Source organism: Bison bison, unplaced genomic scaffold (assembly GCF_000754665.1).
Source record: "Bison bison bison isolate TAMUID 2011002044 unplaced genomic scaffold, Bison_UMD1.0 scf7180017864385, whole genome shotgun sequence".
Taxonomy (NCBI): Eukaryota; Metazoa; Chordata; class Mammalia; order Artiodactyla; family Bovidae; genus Bison; species Bison bison.
Genome location: NW_011494957.1, coordinates 3,967,815 through 3,983,115, shown reverse-complemented (window position 1 = coordinate 3,983,115; position 15,301 = coordinate 3,967,815).

Here is a 15,301-nt window from a genome sequence, read left to right as displayed (position 1 = left end):
GTTGCTTCCATGTCCTGGCTATTATAAACAGTGCTGCGATGAACATTGGGGTACAAGTGTCTCTTTCCCTTCTGGTTTCCTCAGTGTGTATGCCCAGCAGTGGGATTGCTGGATCATATTTTTTAAACTAAAACTGTGTGCCAAAGACTCCATAGTTTCTTAGTGTATTCTCATGTAAATTTTAGAAATAGCAATTAGCTATTCAAAAAATGAAGAGCATACCATGTAAATGTTTGATTATTATTTATCCAAGTTCCTTATTTGTATGCTTAATGTGTTGGAAGACAATTAATTCTCTATGTGTGTCATACATTTCAGCACATTTTGTGAGCAGAAGCATCACTATCTTGTTTCAAACTATCTTTTCAAAGGTGTTTGTACAGCAAACAGCTTTGGAAGATATAAATGGTGTCTCCATCAAGAGTGCAGGCAAATTTTATTACAGTCCAGTAGTTTACTGCTGGCTCATACAGTAAAGAATCTGCTTGCAATGCAGGAGACCCACATTCCATTTCTGGGTCGGGAAGATTCTCTGGAGAAAGGAATGGCTACCCATTCCAGTATTCTTGCCTGGGAAATCCCATGGACAGAGGAGCCTAGTGGCCCATAGTCATGAGGCTGCAAAGAGTTGGACATGACTGAGTGGGTAACACACACATATACACACAGAGTAAAGATGATGTCTCCCTCCAGGGCTTACTGCATTTGGAAAAGATCTCAGTTTCCTAGATCAAGGTTCCTTTCCTGAAGTGAAGCTCACTGTGTTTGCAGATATCATCAAAGCCTCTTTGCATTAGCGTGTGGAAATCTGGGTTCAAGGAAATGGCACAATGTTAATCCTCTGGCTATGGCTATTTCTTTGAATAATAAAGTCATTTGCCTCTGATCCTGCAATGTCATGTCTTATGCCAACATCCATGCTAATTAACTAGCTTGCAAGTAGACCCTTACCAGTCTTAGCAGAATCTTCTCTTAAATTACTTTTTTTCTACTATCAGCTTGTTTCCTTATGGAGAAATAAATAATTCCCTTTTATCATTTTTTTAAATTGAAATATAGTTGATTTACAATATTGCATTAGTTTCAGGTGTATAGCAGAGTGATTCAGTGTTATATATATATATACATGGAGAAGGCAATGGCACCCCACTCCAGTACTCTTGCCTGGAGAATCCCATGGATGGAGGAGCCTAGTAGGCTGCAGTCCATGGGGTTGCTAAGAGTTGGACATGACTGAGTGACTTCGCTTTCACTTTTCACTTTCATGCATTGGAGAAGGAAGTGGCAACCCACTCCACTGTTCTTGCCTGGAGAATCCCAGGAATGGAGGAGCCTTGTGGGCTGCCCTCTATGGAGTTGCACAGAGTTGGACATGAGTGAAGTGACTTAGCAGCAGCATATATGTATATATATACACACACATATCTATATTTATCTTTTCAGTTAATTTTCCATAACTGATAAGACATTTGATATTGCTGTGTTATATAGTAAATTCTTGTTGCTTATCCATTTTATGCATAGAAGTTTGTCTCTATTAATCCTATACTCCTAATTTATCCCTCCCCAACCTCCCTTTCCCCATGGCAGCTATGCATTCTTTTTCTATGTCTGTGAGTATGCTTCTGTTCTGTATATAAATTCATTTTTATTATGCTTTACACTCAATATGTAAGTGATATCATATATTTGTTTAACTATCTTATTTCACTTAGTATGATATTATCTATGTCTAGGTATATTGCTGCAAATAGCATATTTTCTTCTTCCTATAGCTGAGTAGTGGGGCTTCCCATGTGACACTAGTGGTAAAGAACCTGCCTGCCAATGCAGAAGACGTAAGAGACACAGATTCAATCCCTAGGTCTGAAATATCCCCTAGAGAAGGGCAAACCACTCCAGTGTTCTTGCCTAATGAACCCCATGGACAGAGAAGCCTTGTGGGTTATGGTTCATAAGTAGCAAAGAGTTGGACATGACTAAAGCGACTTAGCATGCATGCACACATGACTGAGTAGTATTCCTTTGTGTGTGTGTATGTATGCACATCATCTTTATCCATTCATCTGTTGATATGTTGATGGACATTTAGGCTGCATCCACATCTTAGTTATTGTAAATAGGGCTGCTATGAGCATTGGGGTACATGGATCTTTTTGAATTAGAGTTTTCATCTTTTTCAGATATGCACTGAGAAGTGGAATCATATTGCTGAATCCTATTATAACTCTATTTTTTTTTTAAAGAAACCTCCCTACCGTTTTCCATAGTGACTGCACCATTTACATTTCCACCAACAATGTAGGAGGGTTCCCTTTTCTCTACACCCTCTCCAGCATTTACTATTTGTAGACTTTTTGATGATGGCCATTATGATTGATGTGATGTTATATCTCATAGTTTGGATTTGCATTTCTCTAGTAACTAGTGATGGTGAGCATCTTTTCATGTGCCTTTTCATCTATATGTCTTATTTGGATTAGAGTCTATTCAAGTCTTCTGCCTATTTTTCAGTTAGATCATTTGTGTTTTTCTTTTTTTGTATTGAATTGTACAAGCAGTTTGCATATTTTGAAAACTATGCCCTTGTTGGTAGCATTGTTTGCAAATATTTTCTTTTATTCTGTAATTTGTCTCTTTGCTTTTTGATGATTTCCTTTGCTATACAAAAACTTTTAAGTTTGATTAGGTTCTACTTGTTTATTTTTATTTTTTATTTTATTATTATTATTTTTAATCTCAGTTCTATTTATTTATTTATTTACTTTACAATATTGAATTGGTTCTGCCATACATTGACATGAATCCGCCATGGGTGTACATGTGTTCCCCATCCTGAAACCCCCTCCCACCTCCCTCCCCATACCATCCCTCTGGGTCATTCCAGTGCACTAGCCTCGAGCACCCTGTCTCATGCATCAAACCTGGACTGGCAGTTCATTTCATATGTGATAATTTACATGTTTCAATGCCATTCTCCCATATTATGCCACCCTCTCCCTCTCCCATAGAGTCCAAAAGACTGTTCTATATATCTGTGTCTCTTTTGCTGTCTCGCATACAGGGTTATCGTTACCGTCTTTCTAAATTCCATATATATGCGTTAGTATACTGTATTGGTGTTTTTCTTTCTGGCTTACTTCATTCTGCATAATAGGCTCCAGTTTCATCCACCTCATTAGAACTGATTCAAATGTATTCTTTTTAATGGCTGAGTAATATTCCATTGTGTATATGTACCACAGCTTTCTTATTCATTCATCTGCTGATGGACTTCTAGGTTGCTTCCATGTCCTGGCTATTATAAACAGTGCTGTGATGAACACTGGGGTACATGTGTCTCTTCCGATTCTGGTTTCCTCAGTGTGTATGCCCAGCAGTGGGATTCATGGGTCATATGGCAGTTCCATTGCCAGTAGTTTTCATTTCTTTTGCCTTCAGAGACTGATCTAAGAAAATATTGCTATGATTTGTGTCTGAAAGTGTTTTGCCTATGTTCTTTCTAGGAGTTTTATGGTATCATGTCTTATGTTTGTTAGTTCGAAGAGGTTTTGTAGGGCTTCATAGAATCGTTCAACTTCAACTTCCTTTTTTTTTTTTAATTTAATTTTATTTTTAAACTTTACATAATTGTATTAGTAACTTCTTCAGCATTACTGGTTGGGGCATAGAGTTGGATTACCATGATATTGAATGGTTTTGCCTTGGAAAGGAACAGAGATCATTTTGTCGTTTTTGAGATTGCATCCAAGTACTGCATTTCAGACTCTTTCATTGACTATGATGGCTACTCCATTTCTTCTAAGGGATAATTGCCCACAGTAGTAAATATACTGGTCATCTGAGTTAAATTCACCCATTACATTACATCTTAGTTTGCTGATTCCTAGAATGTCGACATTCACTCTTGCCATCACCCGATTGACCACTTCCAATTTGCCTTGATTCATGGACCTAACATTCCAGGTTCCTATGCAATATTTTTCTTTACAGCATTGGACCTTGCTTCCATCACCAGTCACATCCACAACTGGGTGTTGTTTTTGCTTTGGTTCCGTCCCTTCATTCTTTCTGGAGTTATTTCTTCACTGATCTCCATTACCATATTGAGCACCCACCGACCTGGGGAGTTCATCTTTCAGTGTCCTATCTTTTTGCATTTTTATACTGTTCATGGGGTTCTCAAGGCTTTAGCAATATGTGAACTGTGAACTTCCAGATGTTCAAGCTGGTTTTAGAAAAGGCAGAGGAACCAGAGATCAAATTGCCAACACCCACTCGATCATTGAAAAGGCAAGAGAGTTCCAGAAATACATTTATTTGTGCTTTATTGACTATGCCAGAGCCTTTGATTGTGTGGATCACAATAAACTGTGGAAAATTCTGAAAGAGATGGGAATACCAGACCACCTGACCTGCCTCTTGAGAAACCTATATGCAGCTCAGGAAGCAACAATTAGAACTGGACGTGGAACAACAGACTGGTTCCAGATAGGAAAAGGAGTATGTCAAGGCTGTATATTGTCACCCTGCTTATTTAACTTATATGAAGAGTACATCAAAAGAAATGCTGGGCTGGATGAAGCACAAGCTGGAATCAAGATTGCCAGGAGAAATATCAATAATGTAAGATATGCAGATGACACCACTATTATTGCAGAAGAGTGAAGAACTAAAGAGCCTCTTGATGAAAGTGAAAGAGGAGAGTGAAAAAGTTGGCTTAAAGCTCAACATTCAGAAAACGAAGATCATGGCATCTGGTCCCATTGCTTTATGGCAAATAGATGGGGAAACAGTGGAAACAGTGGCTGACTTCATTTTGGGGGGCTCCAAATCACTGCAGATGGTGACTGCAGCCATGAAATTAAAAGATGCTTCCTCCTTGGAAGGAAAGTTATGACCAACCTAGATAGCATATTCAAAAGCAGATACATTACTTTGCCAACAAAGGTCAAGGCTATGATTTTTTTCCCGTAGTAATGTATGGACGTGAGAGTTGGACTATAAAGAAAGCTGAGTGCCGAGGAATTGATGCTTTTGAACTGTGGTGTTGGAAAAGACTCTTTAGAGTCCCATGGACAGCAAGGAGATCCAACCTGTCCATCCTAAAGGACATCAGTCCTGAGTGTTCATTGGAAGGACTGATGTTGAAGCTGAAACTCCAATACTTTGGCCACCTGATGCAAAGAGCTGACTCATTTGAAAAGACCCTGATTCTGGGAAAGATTGAGGGCAGGAGGAGAAGGGTACAACAGAGGATGAGATGGTTGGATGGCATTACTGACTCAGTGGACATGGGTTTGAGTGAACTCTGGGAGTTGGTGATGGACAGGGAGGCCTGAGTGCTGCAGTTCATGGAGTCACGAAGAGTCAGACTCAACTGAGCAACTGAACTGAAATTAAACCATTTTGAGTTTATTTTTGTATGTGATGTGAGGGAGTGTACTAATTTCTTTGGGTTACATGTAGCTGTCCAGCTTTTCCTCTTCATTGAGTTACATGTAACTATCCAGCTTTCCCAACACGGCTTGCTGAATATACTGTCTTCTGTCCACTATATGTTCTTGCCTCTTTTGTTATTGATTAATTGACAGTAGTTGTGAGCATTTATTTCTGGGCTCTCTTCTGTTCCATCATCTACGTGTCTTTTTCCTTTGTGCCAGTAGAATGCTGTTTTGGTTACTGTGCTTTATAGTATTGTCTGAAGTTTGGGAGGGTTATGCCTCAAGCTTTGTTCTTTTCTCTCAGGATTGCTTTGGCAATTGTGTGTCTTTTCTGATCCCATATAAATTTTAGTGTTATTTCTTCTAGTTCTGTGAAAAATGTCATGGGTAATTTGGTAAAGATTATAATAAATCTATAAATCACTCTGGGTAGTATGTCTATTTTAAAAATATTAATTTTTTCAACCTAAGAGCATATGGTATCTTTCCATTTCTTTGCATCATTTTTAATTTCTTACATAGTTTTAGAATTTTCAATGTAGAGGTTTTCCACTTCCTTGGTTAGGTTTATCCCTAGGTATTTTATTTTATTGACACAAATTTAAAGGGGATTTTACTTTTTGCTTTTTGTTTCTGATATTTCATTGTTAATGTAAGGAAATACAACAAATTTCTATATATTGATTTTGTATCTTCTGTGTTACAAAATTCATTTATTAGTTCTAAATTTTGTATGGTGCCTTTAGGGTTTTCTATATAGAGTTATCATTAATAATTAATTGCAAAGAAGCTCATTTAATATAGCTTTCCCCCACTTTTTATCAGTATTATTTGTGACAGATATTTGCTAAGAGATGACAATTATAGCAGCTTGTACCTTTCCAACTCAAGCAGCAGATTTCTTAACGAGCATTTTTTAAAAACCAAACTACATAGAGCCTCAGTGGGCCATGTGACTAAATTGTGAGCAAATTGAAGGTTTGTTTTCATTTCAATCATGGGAGTTCAACTCGTTTATCTTCTGTATATTACCTGTGTTTCTAATATTGTAGGTAATAAGTGAACCAAAGAAAGAACTGAATAAAGGAGCATATAACAAAGAAATGTTTTAAATCATGCATGTGAACAGTTTCTAGTCTAGAATAAACTGCACAGGACCTGGTGCTCATGCTTTTTGCTGCTATTTCCTTTGTTGACTGAAACAAGTGTGAAATTCAGCAAATAGATGAGGCCAACTGACATTTTTACTTTTTATTTGTACATGTTCAAAATTAAATTGTTATCATGCCAATGGGCTGAGGGTTTTTGTTTTTGTTTTTCACTTTTGTTTTAATCTGTGGAGACCCTTTACTACTTCATTGAAAGATGACAGGTTAATAACAGTCTCATTTGATGTTTGGCGAAGTGCAACTTCAGTTCAGTTGCTCAGTCGTGTCTAACTTTTTGTGACCCCGTGGACTGCAGGACACCATGCCTCCCTGTCCATCACCAACTCCAGGCATTTACTCAAACTCATGTTCATCGAGTCAGTGACACCATCCAATCATCTCATCCTCTGTCATCCCCTTCTCCTCCTCCTCCTTCTGCCTTCAATCTTTCCCAGCATCAGGGTCTTTGCCAATGAGTCAGCTCACGTCAGATGGCCAAAGTATTGGAAATGAAGTGCAGGCAGGACACAAACCTGAATGGCAACAACTGTTTGCCATCCTGCGTAGATGGTTATCAAGACATGCATATCAGAGAAGAGGAAGCAAAGTGCAGGGCAGTTTGCTGTGCTTTCTGCCCTAACCTTACTACTACTAGCTCTTACTACTCAAGTTAGCCCTGAGAAGATGAAGGGAATCAAAGCTCCACTAATTCCCAGTGCAATTGGTCCAGCCCTCAGGGGAGAGAGGGTCCATTTTGAGAGAGTGGGGCAGGCATTTCAGGGGAGCAGCGGAAAGCCTCTGCTTGGCCTGTGCTGTGATGACCACATTTTCAGTCTTTTGTTTAATTTTTGTACCTTGAGAGTTCATAAATTTCCATAGGCAAAAGTATCCCTTTGTGAAACATATTTGGCAATATATGTTATAGATCTATATCCATTGGAAATGTATTTTAACTTTTAAAAATGAGGAAACAAACACAAAGTAGGAATAATGTGCAAGTGATTAAATTGGGAATCTCACTTTTGTGTTCTTTAGTTAGCACTATTTATTCCAGATTTTCTCTCAGACAGTCAGGTGTTAAAATTATTCACCATGTGAACTAGTAAAGTCATTTATCTCTATGGGACCCAGGCAAGAAACCAGGAAGACAATTACTCACCTTCTCAGGGTGAAAATTTAATTACTGTTTGTATGTTGCCAAGATAAAGCACAGATATAATTATTACTAAAACGTGTACAACAGAGCTCTCAAAGTTGTTACCTGACAATATTTTGGTGACCTTTACTCTCTTCACATGTTATCCTCTTTCAAGTTTGCTTTTGTCTCTGTTGTTTAAAATATAGGTTAATTATACTAATAGTATGAAATCAGAAAAGTAAAATAATTATAAACAGAGTAACATATTTCAAAATTGCCTAACAAAATTCTCTTCATATCTGTGCATTTATTAAACACTAGTCTGTTCCTCATGTTGAATTAGGAAGCAAAAGAAAGAAAAGAAAAAAGGCTGGGTTTGACATCCATAAGATCTAACAGAAATTTTACTAGTGATGACAGAGAGCTGGATTTTCCTAGGTTAATGATATTTCCAGAATTTAGATATTGTAAATCTGATCTTGATGTTCAGTTGCTCAGTCATGTCCAACTCTGTGAACCCATGGACTGCAGCATGCAGGCTTCTCTGTCCTTCGTTTGCTCAAACTCATGACCATGAGTTGCTGATACCATCCAACCATCTTATTTACTGTTGCCCCCTTCTCCTTCTACCCTCAAACTTTCCCAGCTTCAGGGTCTTTTCTAATGAATTGGCTTTTTTCACACCAGCTGGCTAAAATATTGGAGCTTCAGCTTCATCATGAGTCCTTCCAAAGAATACTCAGGGTTGATTTCCTTTAGAATTGACTAGTCTGAACTCCTTGCAGTCCATCTTCTCCAGCCCTGCAGTTCAAAAGCATCAATTCTTAGATGCTCACCCTTCTTTATGATGCAATTCTCACATCCATATATGACTACTGGAAAAATCATAACTTTGACTATCCAGACCTTTGTCAACAAAGTGATGTCTCTGCTTTGTAATACACTGTCTATGTTTGTCATAGCTTTCCTTCCAAAGAGCAAGTATCTTTTAATTTCATGGCTGCAGTAACCATCTGCAGTGATTTTGAAGCCCAAGAAAATAAAGTCTGACACTGCTTCCATTTCCCTCATCTATTTTCCATGAAATGATTGGACTGGATGCCATGATCTTAGTGTTTTGTTTTATTTTCTTTTAATATAAATTTATTTATTTCAATTGGAGGCTAATTACTTTACAATATTGTATTGGTTTTGCCATACATCAACATGAATGTTGAGTTTTAAGACAGATTTTTCACTCTCCTCTCTCACCTTCATCAAGAGGCTGTTTAGTTCTTCACTTTCTGCCATTAGGGTGGGGTAGTCTGCACATATGAGGTTATTGATATTTCTCCCAGCAATCTTGTAAATCTAAAATTACACAACCATTATAAAAAGCAAGTCTACTGTGTCACATATTTACCAAAAACTCAGTAAAAAATTAAGAACTAAATAATAAATAGCAGATTGATAAATGCAAATGTGTATCTGTCTAATTAGGAAAGTAGAATATGCTCTGAGAAACAGAAAGTATGTAATGCCATGAGCTGGTGCCCCAGGTAAGGAAATTGCTGATAAGCCATTCCTCACTTCTTTCTCTGTTATGTAATATAATTCCTAATTTCTTTCAGGTTACCCCATGCTTCCCTCGTCCCTGAAAAACACTGGCATTGAAGCTCATAGTATCAAAATATACCACATAACACCCTTTTTGGTTATAATCACCTCCAAGCCAATTGATCTGTCCCCATTATTCCTTGGAACATATCAGCCCCTCAATACTGTCAAAATTGTTTTCTATTCTGTAAAAAATTGGTATCTCTCTTAAAAATTGTTCCTGTAGTGATTGACCTTTCCAAAACTCTTGTGTTTTATTTCTTTTTCCTTCTACAATATCCAAATCTCCATCCTAAATAAGTTGCCCCTTCCTATGGCTATATTTTATACCAGTTCTGTTAAATAGAACTTTCTGTGGTGGTGAGGGTGTTCTGTATCTATGCTATCTATTCAGTAGTACTGTAGACTGAATGGTTATTTCCTAAAATTTATATGTTGGAACCTAATCCCCAATGTGTTGGTATTTGGGGTTGATGCTTTTGTGAGGTGATTGGGTCATGAGGGTAGAGTCTCCATGAATGGTATTGGTGCACTTATAAAGGAGTTCTCAGAGATCCTCTTTATCTCTTCTTCCATGTGAGGATAAGGCAAGGAGATGGCTGTTTATGAGCCAGGAAGCAATTTCTCTGTTGAGTCTGAGTCTGCTGATATATTAAAAAAAAAAAAAAAAACAACTTTTTATTGTGGTAAAAGTCACATAATATAAAATATAGTATTTTAACCATATTTGACTGTAGAGTTCAGTGTCACTAAGTACATTCACATTATTGTGCAAATGTCACCATCATCCATCTCCTGAATTTTTCATTCTCCTAAACTCTGTCCCCATTAAACACTGTCACTATTCCTCCTCCTTACCACCACCCCCTCAAGCCCAGGTGTCCACCAATATATTTTCTTATTCTGTGAATTTGACTATTCTAGATACTTTGTGTAAGTAAAATCAAATAGTGTTTTTCTACACCTACTGTATATTGGAATGCATTTTTAAGGTTAACTTCATATATGTTCTACAGATTGTACTCCTCCCCCTCACCCCCCTCTCCATGCTATACATTAGGTTCTCTATAGTTACCTATTTTTTACATAGTAGTGTAAACATATCAATCCAATCTCCCAGTTTATCCCCTCCCTCCCTCCCCTCCTTGATGTACATATATTTATTTTCTACAGGCTTCAAAACTGAGAGATAAATGGTTCTTGGTTAACCCCTCCAAAGAATAATAGTGCATTATTGCAGCTGGAATAGAGTAAGACAAGTAACCTGAAGCCACGTGTGCTATTAAGCACTAAAATGTAGGTAATGTGACTACGGAAGTAAATTCTAAATTCACTGAATTTTTACTCATTTAAATAGCCACTGTGGCTCTTGTGGGGTCTCTGGGTCCTGGTGAACACAAGATATGTTTGAGCCCTTGGAGTGTCTCTAGCAAGCATGGGGTTTAACTCTAAAGGCAGTTTCACCCCTCCTACCATCTTGTGGGGCTTCTCCTTTACCCTTGGACATGGAGTATCTCCTCAAAGTCATTCCAGTGCTCCAGCACCATGCAGCCACTGCTCCAGTACCTACCGTCTTGCTGGGGCTTCTCTGCCCTCAGATGTGGGGTATCTCCTCACAGTCACCCCAGGGCTATGCAAGATCACACAGCTGTCACTTCTTGCCCCAACCAGTAATGCTGAAGAAACTGAAGTTGAATGGTTCTATGAAGACCTACAAAGGCCTTCTAGAACTAACACCCAAAAAATGTCCTTTTCATTGTAGGGGACTGGAATGCAAAAGTAGGAAGTCAAGAAACACCCAGAGTAACAGGCAAATTTGTCCCTGGATTACAGAATGAACCAGGGCAAAAGGTAACAGAGTTTTGCCAAGAGAATGCACTGGTGATAGCAAACACCCTCTTCTAACAACACAAGAGAAGACTCTACACATGGACATCACCAGATGGTCAATGCAAGAATCAGATTGATTATATTCTTTGAAGCCAAAGATGGAGAAGCTCTATAGAATCAGCAAAAAACAAGACTGGGAGCTGGCTCAGATCATGAACTCCTTATTGCCAAATTCACAGTTAAATTAAAGAAAGTAGGGAAAACCACTAGACCATTTAGGTATGAGGTAAATCAAATCCTGATTATACAGTGGAAGTGAGAAATAGACTTAAGGGATTAGATCTGATAGACAGAGTGCCTGACGAACTATGGATGGAGGTTTGTGACATTGTACAGGAGGCAGAGATCAAGACTAACCACAAGAAAAAGATATGCAAAAAGGCAAAATGGTTGTCTGAAGAGGTCTTACAAATAACTGTGAAAAGAAGAGACACAAAAGACAAAGGAGAAAAGCAAAGATATTCCCATTCGAATACAGAGTTCCAAAGAATATCAAGGAGAGACAAGAAAACCTTCCTCAGTGAGCAGTGCAAGGAAATAGAGGAAAACAATAGACTGGGAAAGACTAGAGATCTCTTCAAGGAGATTAGAAATGCCAAGGGAACATTTCATGAAAAGATGGGCTCAATAAAGGACAGAAATTTTATGGATCTAACAGAAGCAGAATATATAAGAAAAAGTGTCAAGAATACACAAAAGAACTACACAAAAAAGATCTTCAAGACCCAGATAATCATGATGGTGTGATCACTCACCTAGAGCCAGACATCCTGGAATGAGAAGACAAGTGGGACTTAAGAAGGATCACTACAAATGAAGCTAGTGGAGGTGATGTAATTCCAGCTGAGCTATTTCAAATCCTGAAAGATGATGCTGTGAAATTACTGCACTCAATATGCCAGCAAATCTGGAAAATTTGGCAGTGGCCACAGGACTGGAAAAGGTCAGTTTTCATTCCAGTCCCAAAGAAAGGCAATGCCAAAGAATGCTCAAACTAACACACAATTGCACTCATCTCACACCCTAGCGAAGTAATGCTCAAAATTCTCCAAGCTAGGCTTCAACCATACATGAACCATGAAATTCCAGATGTTCAAGCTGGATTTAGAACAGGCAGAGGAACCAGAGATCAAATTGCCAACATTTGTTGGGTCATTGAAAAAGCAAGACAGTTCCAGAAAAACATCTATTTCTGCTTTATTGACTATGCCAAAGCCTTTGACTGTGTGGCTCACAAAAAACTGTGGAAAATTCTTCAGGAGATGGAATACCAGACCACCTGATCTGCTTTCTGAGAAGTCAGTATCCAGGTCAAGAAGCAACAGTGAGGATTGGACATGAAATAACAGACTGGTTCCAAATCGGGAAAGGAATATGTCAAGGCTGTATATTTTCACCCTGCTTATTTAACTTATATGCAAAGTACATCATGAAAAATGCTGGACTGCATGAAGCACAAGCTAGAATCAAGATTGCTGGGAGAAATATCAATAACCTCAGATTTGAAGATGACAGCACACTATGGCAGAAAGTGAAGAAGAACTAAGAGCCTCTTGATGAAAGTGAAAGTGGAGAATGAAAAAGTTGGCTTAAAGCTCAACATTCAGAATACTAAGATCATGGCATCTGGTCCCATCACTTCATGGTGAATAGATGTGGAAACAATGGAAACAGTGACAGACTTTATTTATTTATTACCTCCAAAATCACTGCAGATGGTGACTGCAGCCATGAAATCAAAAAAGGCTTACTCCTTGGAAGAAATGTTATGGCCAACCTAGACTAAAGAGACATTATCTTGCCAATGAAGGGCCATCTAGTCAAAGCTATGGTTTTTCCAGTAGTCATGTATGAATGTGAGAGTTGGACTATAAAGAAAGCTGTGCCCCAAAGAATTGATACTTTTTAACTGTGGTGTTGGAGAAGACTTGAGAGTCCCCTGGACAGCAAGGAGATTCAACCAGTCCATCCTAAAGGAAATCAGTCTGGAATATTCATTGGAAAGACTGATGCTGAAACTGAAACTCCAATACTTTGGCCACCTGATGTGAAGAACTGACTCATTTGAAAAGACCTTGATGCTGGGAGAGATTGAAGGGGGTGGGGGGAGAAGGGGACAACAGAGGATGAGATGGTTGGATGGCATCACGGACTCAATGGACATGAGTTTGAGTAAACTCCGGGAACTGGTGATGGACAGGGAGGCCTGGTGTGCTGTAGTCCATGGTGTCGCAAAGAGACAGATACGACTGAGACACTGAACTAAACTGAACTGACTGTGGCTACTGTCTTATACAGTGCAGGATAGACCTTGTCATTGACAATATCTATACACACTACTTAATATCATTGCCCTGTGTATCTCTCCTTGACCAAACTGCCTGTGTTTTTAGCTCACTGTCTCTATAATTCATCTCCAACTGTTTTAAGATATCCTCTCCCTTAGACCTTGAATCCATTTGTCTTACTACTTTTCACTGTCTTTAGCTCAATGAGTTTCTCAGTACCCAAAGCAATTAGAACAAAACTGCCAGGGTCCAGCCCCGGCTGATCCAGGGTATTTGAAGTGGGGATGGTATCGGTGACTTATTTAAATATTAATTAGAGATATAAAGAGTAATAGAATGAGGATAGCTCAGCAGGAAAATTCAGTGGAGAAAAGAGGCTGAGTAGCTTGGTTTATGCGGGAGACCAATAAAACTTCAAGACGAGAAGTTTGCACCACTTACGTAGGCCGCAGGCGTCCTTCCGTTGTCCCGAAGGAGAGGAGACACTGAGGCCTCCCCGGTCGGATCTTAGAAGCCCAGGCATAATTACTGAGCATGGCGGGTTCTGCGCTCCAGATGGAGACTCAGCCATAGTTTGAGAGAGAAAGAGACATGGGGAGACCAGTCTTTTGAGGAACTGATCCTGATTCTTTATTTTCCAGAGTCTGTTTTTATAAACTGAGATGTTATACAAAAGTCACGCGGGGACAGCAGTCCTGACTTTATTAAAGTCAGGTGCTTCATACAAATGTATACAGAGGTCTTAGGGGTGTTACATCATCTTCTGGCCAGGGGGGCCTGCTGACAATTTATGACCCTCTCCTTGTGACAGCAGTCAGTCAACAAGGACACTTATTTCTCCAGGGGTGATTATTCTTAAAACAGACGCCACCCAAATAAAGTTACATTCCTATAGGATGAGAGTATAGTGGGTTTTAGTTAAGGAAAGAATTTACTTAGCCTAAGGTCTAACGTGATTTATATCAAGGGTTGATACTTATTTCTTCTACATATTCATTAATGTGTGTAAGGGCAGGGGATGTGGAGACTTAGCAACAAACATTGGCTCAACAAATGAAAAACCCTTCACCAACACAATTTCTAATCAGCCCACTATACTTATACTAATGGTTTTCTAACTTTTCTAAGGAACCTGTTTTTAGAAGGTTTAAAGCATCTTGTGCCTCTCACGGTTGGGAGGCTGTGAGCAATCACATGTGGCTGGACAAGCCTGTCAGGCAGGCTAGAGAACCTTCAGAGGAGTTTGTAGGTTGAAACACTCCTGTCACACCCAGGAATTATTATTAACGGGAGCTCTAAATTAACTCCTTCTCTGAAAGAGGTGGTGGGGGACAGCCCCCCATAAAGTCAGAGGTGTAGGTGAGAGCACAAAGTAGTAAAGTAGGCAGCCTCTGGTTATGGGGGTAGATGCTCGAGAATTTCCAGGGGGACTCCTGAGGCTCAATCCTGCCTTTGCGTATGTCGAGCCTCCTTTCTCATGACCTTTGCCACGGGCAGAGTGCCTCCTGCCGGCTCCCCACACAAAACTTTTATTACAGAGTTAAATTTATACTCCTTGTCTCATTCACTGCTACTTCCCATGCCCCATGCATTCCATGCTCAGGGTCTTCCTCTGTTCTGGACACATTGGTTTTCTGTCTTTTCCTAGAACATTACCAGATATGTTCTCTTTGCATTCACCCTCCCTTTTGTATGCAGGGATGTCTATTTTTACCTTCTCCCCTTTTCTATCCTCACTAAACTTTCATCAACATCACATTTCTTAAAACCTCTTACCACAGATAACTCTGGAAGGAG